This window comes from Papio anubis, chromosome 4, assembly GCF_008728515.1.
Source record: "Papio anubis isolate 15944 chromosome 4, Panubis1.0, whole genome shotgun sequence".
NCBI lineage: Eukaryota > Metazoa > Chordata > Mammalia > Primates > Cercopithecidae > Papio > Papio anubis.
The window spans coordinates 179,212,341-179,218,307 of NC_044979.1; the positions used below are offsets into that span (position 1 = coordinate 179,212,341).

The 5,967-nt window shown below is 52.9% G+C and overlaps 1 pseudogene; it reads right to left on the reverse strand.

The window, feature by feature from the left end:
* Positions 1–1,230: 1,230 nt before the first annotated feature.
* Positions 1,231–4,668, reverse strand: LOC116274651 (annotated as a pseudogene).
* Between the last annotated feature and the right edge of the window lie 1,299 nt (positions 4,669–5,967).

Here is a 5,967-nt window from a genome sequence, read left to right on the forward strand (position 1 = left end):
TGAGGCCCTGCACCCTGTGTTCTGTGCGCAGCAGCCCAGGAGGCAAATCCAGCACATCAGCAAGGCTGAGAACATGCTTGTCTTTGTGGCTCCTACTGCCAGAGGCCACCACACAAGCAAGGGACTGCAGTCTCCCTGCTGTCAGGAGTTTGCTCCATGTCTGTCCTTGCAGACAGCACCTCCATTGTGGAGCCTTCCAGGAGACGGGCGCACAGCAGGGCCAAGGCAGGGCAGGACTCCTGTATCAGGGCCCAGGTGGGGTTGCCAGGTACAGCCCTGTTGGGGAAAGGCCTCCAAGGAGGTGGATTTGTAGAGGAGAGACTCAGGGACAGAATTTCAGAGAAACCCGTCGGTGGCTTTCCCCAGATTCACCGGATCCACGCAGAGACCTGGGAGACCAGCTGGACAGCCCCAGTGCAAATTCACCTGATCCTCGCGGAGACCTGGGAGGCCAGCTGGGCAGCGCCCACCACCACTTTTGACCATGCAGGAAGCAGAGGCTCTGAACAAGACGATCTGCCCCCAGCAGAACCCCCAGAGGGTCCGGACAAGACAATCTGCCCCCAGCAGAAGCCCCACAGCGACGGCAGGCACACAGACTCCTCCAGCATGGCCACCCCTCCCAACAAGGCCATGTCCAAAGGCAGGGGTGCCTGTGGTGGCAGAGAACCCATGCCTCCTGCCCCTCACTGCACCGCGCTCAGGAGGCACCAGGGACTGAGCCCTTCCAGCCCTGGCGAAAAAGAGGAACAAAACCACACTAATTTTACAAGACAGGGTTCAGGATGGGCTTGTTTTTTAGTGTAATGACAGGACCAGGGACGTTAGGAAATTAACCAGATAAGAACTGAAACTGAGGGAAAGGCCCTGAAGTTCCTCCTCCAGTGTTTCCAAGAAGTGAAGCTCGGCTTGTATTTAGCAGTCTCTGTGGTGCCTTGGTCCGCGGTGGCCCCAGGCAGGAGGGGTGTGGTCTGAGTGCCCTTATCTAACGCTCTCTTTTCTCCCAGAAATAACTCTTCTGTTACTCCCAGTTCTGAATTTTTTTTTAAGACAGCGTCTCTTTCTGTCACCCAGGCTGGAGGGCAGTGGCGTGATCTCATCTCATCTCGTTGCAACCTCCACCTCCTGGATTCAAGCGATTCTCCCACTTCAGCCTCCTGAGCAGCTGGGATTTCAAGCACCCGCCACCAAGCCCAGCGAAGTTTTGTATTTTTGTAGAGATGGGGTTTCACCATGTTAGCCAGGCTGGTCTTGAATTCCTGACCTCAAATGATCTGCCCACCTCAGCTAGGATTACAGGCGTGAGTCACTGTGCCCAGCCTTGAAATTTGTTTGGGTGGGGGGTACACAGAGAGGAAGTTTATTTGGTGAATGCTGATGGCAAACATCATCCAAGAGAGACAAGATGGGAAAGGTGCTACCACCAGAGACCCGAGGGAGCCTCAGGCTAGATGTGTAATGTCACCCAGGGAAAGGCCCGGGCTCTGGGAGGCTGGGAAGACCCTCAGCCATTCAGCACCCTGCAGACGAGCACTTCAGAGTCGAGGCAACCACTGCTGTCCTCATGCCCTGCCACCAGCATCTCTCCTCCTTCTTCTGTCATCTTCTCACCCAGTGAGACAAGAATGTGCCAGATTTCCGCACCCATGACAGTGCCATTTCCTTCCTCGTCAAATACCTGAAGTCTTTCCACATAATCCTCGTAGGTGCCCTGGTCCTTGTTCCTGGCCACCGTCCGCAGCATGGGCAGGAAGTGCTCAAAGTCCAGCACCTTCACATTCACCTCATACTCTCGGGGTTCCCCAGGACCTCGAGCGCCTCGGCGTTGGTGGGGTTCTGGCCCTCGTCAGGTCAGGGCCCTCGTCACGTCCCCACAGGGGCTGGAAGGACCTCGCCATCACCTGTTCAGTCAAACAGCCGAAGGCAGCCTTGAACTCTGCGCTGGTCCTCGGTGAAGTCGCACGTCTTGACTGCTCAGCTTTGTGGGACCTCTCCCTGCAGTGATAGCTCAGTGAAATATTTCATAATCACGATCTACGTCTACGCCTAAATCGCCCTGCCTAAAGCACTGAATAGCCTTCCGAGAAAACTTCGCTTCATGCTAATTCGCTGGGCTTTTTTCTGGAAGACTTCCTTGGCCCCACCAGCATCAGTACTTGAGCTGCTCCTTTCCCTGTTTCTCAGGAATTAGGTGGTAAATTGGACCTGTGAGCTGTTGGGTTCTCCTGCACGCCTTTAAAATACCAAATCGCGGGGCACGGTGGCTCACACCTGTCATCCCAGCACTGTGGGAGGCTGAGGCGGGTGGATCACCTGAGGTCAGGAGTTCGGGACCAGCCTGGCCAACATGGTGAGACCCCATCTTTACTAAAAATACAAAAATTAGCCAGGCATGATGGTGGGCACCTGTAATCCCAGCTACTTGGGAGGCTCAGGCAGGAGAATCGCTTGAACCCGGGAGGTGGAGATTGCAGTGAGCCGAGATCCTGCCACTGCACTGCAGCGTGGGTGACAAGAGCAAAACTCTGTCTCAAAGAGAAAGGAAGAAAGGAAGAAAGAAAGAAGGAAGGAAGGAAGGAAGGAAACAAATCTGTCAGGCTTGGTGGCCCATGCCTATAATCCCAGTACTTTGGGAGGTCGAGGTGGGCAGATCACCTGAGGTCAGGAGTTCGAAACCAGCCTGGCCAACTTGGTGAAACCTCATCTCTACTAAAAACACAATATTAGCTAGGAGTGAGGACACACTCCTGTAATCCTAGCTACTCAGGAGGCTGAGGCAGGAGAATCGCTTGAATCTGGGAGGCAGAGGTTGTAGCGAGCTGACATTGTGCCATTGCACTCCAGCCTGGGAGACAAGAGCAAAACTCTGTTTTAAACAACAACAACAACAACAAAACAACAAAAACAAAAAACAACAACAAAAAACCCCAAATCTGTTGGGAAGCTAAAGTGGGAGGATCACTTGAGCCCAGGAGTTCAAGAGCAGCCTAGCAATATAGTGAGACCCTGTCTCTACCGAAAAAAAGACAATTTAGCTGAGCATGGTAGCTCACAACTGTAGTCTCAGCTACTGGGGAGGATGAGGCAGGAGGATCACTTGAGCCCAGGAGGTTGAGGCTACAGTGAGCAGCACTGCAGAGTGCAGTGATCACACCACTGCACTCTAGGGTGAGTGATAGAGTAAGATCCTGTCTCAAAACAAATAAACTCAAAATTTGAACAGGTGAATTTTTTTTTTTTTTTTTTGATTCGCATCTCGCTCTGTCGCCCAGGCTGGAGTGCAGTCGCATGATCTCAGCTCCTGCAAGCTCCGCCTCCCGGGTTCACGCCATGCTTCTGCCTCAGCCTCCTGAGTAGCTGGGACTACAGGCACCTGCCGCCACAGCCGGCTAATTTTTTGTATTTTTAGTAGACATGGGGTTTCACCATGTTAGTCAGGATGGTCTCTATCTCCCGACCTCGTGATCTGCCCGTCTCGGCCTCCCAAAGTGCTGGGATTACAGGTGTGAGCCACCGCACCTGGCTGTGAATTTTTAGAAATTGTATGTATGGTTTTTTTTGTTTTGTTTTGTTTTCCCCAGAGTGCAATTTGAAAAAATGTTTGTGTAAAAGAGAGACACTGCCGGGCGCGGTGGCTCAAGCCTGTAATCCTAGCACTTTGGGAGGCCGAGACGGGCGGATCACGAGGTCAGGAGATCGAGACCATCCTGGCTAACACGGTGAAACCCCGTCTCTACTAAAAAATACAAAAAAACTAGCCGGGCGAGGTGGCGGGCGCCTGTAGTCCCAGCTACTCGGGAGGCTGAGGCAGGAGAATGGCGTAAACCCGAGAGGCGGAGCTTGCAGTGAGCTGAGATCCGGCCACTGCACTCCAGCCTGGGCGACACAGCGGGACTCCGTCTCAAAAAAAAAAAAAAAAAAAAAAAAGAGAGACACTGAAGTTTTTGCTTGCTCGTGTGCGCATGGCCTGTGTCCTGGGGTGTAGGCGTCTGGGAGGAAAGGAGGCCTTCCTTTGAGAGATGACATTACCCCGTGGTTTCTAAGGGGGAAACGCATCACTGGGGAGTTGAAGTGGGTCTGTCCCCTTCCCTGTGTCAGGGGCCTGCTCAGGGCAGTGGTTCCTGCCTTCATGAGGAGGCTTTTGTGAATTTAAGGGGCCGGTGGTCTTCAGTTCGGAAACAGGCCTGCAGAGTAGGGTGTGGGTCCCAGGAGGTGCTCTGGTCAAAGCCGCATTTCTAAGCAAGGGGGAGGCTGAGGTCTCCTTTGCAGTCCCCTGTGTCACGTAGGCCTCCGGGCGGTGGACACTCAGTGGGGTTTGGGTGCACGGGGCATGCGGGGCGTCGTAACTCCTGTGAAAGACACCAGAGGGGAGTGGGACTGGCAGGCGAGCCTCAGACCCAGGCCCCAAGCAAAGGCTGGTGGCCAGGAGCATGGGGCCGCGTACCCTGCCTGCTTGGACTGGCTGGGGTGCCTGAAGAGGGCAGCCTCGGCTTGCATCCCAACAGCCTCCGCTTGGTCTCTCTCTGTCTCTGCTCCTTCCTCAGCCAGGACCTTGGAGCTCCTCAGACTCTGACACTTGCTGAGAGGGTGCGAAGCGTGGACCACAGCTCGCAGCTCTCACCTGCCCAGGCCCCGCACTGGGCTTTGCAGGTCCACAATCTCCACCATGCAGCCACTGCACAGTGCAGTTACTGTTGCCCCACTTTGCAGGAGAGATAAGATCTGGACTCACACCCAGGGCTGCTACTCTGTGCAGACACTTCCCCACTGGCTGGCGCTGGCCTGCTCTTGTGACCTTGACTTTGACCTCCAGGCTGATGAGGCCAGGCTCCTCTGGCAGTCGCCCTCTACTCTCTGCTGACCCCTGGGATGGGGGATGGATGTGTTACAGGAAATGGGTCCAGATCCAGACGCCAAGAGGGGGTTCTTGGAGCTTGCACAAGAAATAATTCAGGGCAAGTCCGTAAAGTGAAAGCAAGTTTATTAGGAAAATAAAGGAATTAAGAATGGCTACTCCATAGACAGAGCAGCCCCAGGACTGCTGGTTGCTCATTTTTGTGATTATTTCTTGATATGCTAAACAAGGGGTGGATTATTCATGCCTCCCTTTTTTAGACCAATAGGGTAACTTCCTGATGTTGCCCTGGCATTTGTAAACTGTCATGGCGCTGGTGGGAGTGTAGCAATGAGGACGGTCAGAGGTCACTCTTGTTTCCATCTTGGTTTTGGTGGGTTTTATCCAGCTTCTTTACTGCAACCTGTTTTATCAGCAAGTTCTTTATGACCTGTATTTGTGCCGACCTCCTATTTCATCCTGTGACTTAGAATGCCTTACCTGTCTGGGAATGCAGCCCAGTAGGTCTCAGCCTTTTACTCAGCCCCTGTTCAAGATGGAGTTGCTCTGGTTCAAATGCCTCTGACAGACGGCAACTATGTCATCTGACTCAGCGCCTCCAGACTGAACCGTTTCTCAAGAATCATTTCCAGGGGCGAGGTCTTAGTGCACCCAGGGTTTCCAATCTCTTTGCTGTGAAATATCTTGTTTATAATTTTTGCCTCTGTAGAAGTCTATGTTTAAAAAATAATGTGTCTCCTGGGGAAAAAAATGCCTTTGTTTGCAGTGTTTTCGTATTACATATAGCCAAAAATAGTTAACGTCCATCCAGCAGAGATTAGCATCCACACGCTGGAGTTCGTGTATTTACACAAAGTTATTATCTTTCGTTTTGGTAAACTTTTACATCTGAGACAAACATAGAGTTGTCTTTGGGCTTTTAAGAATTCCTGAGGGCCCCTGGCTCTCCCGGCATCCTCTTGGAGATCAGGGAAGTCTGGGTGGGAACCTCCTCACTTTACAAAAAAAGAAACTAAGACCAAATGGGTAACGTCCTCCTTTAAGGTCACAGGCTGGCGCCGAGCCTTGGCTCTCAGCTCCCCTGGCAGTCGCGTGACTCAGTGCCCAACCCC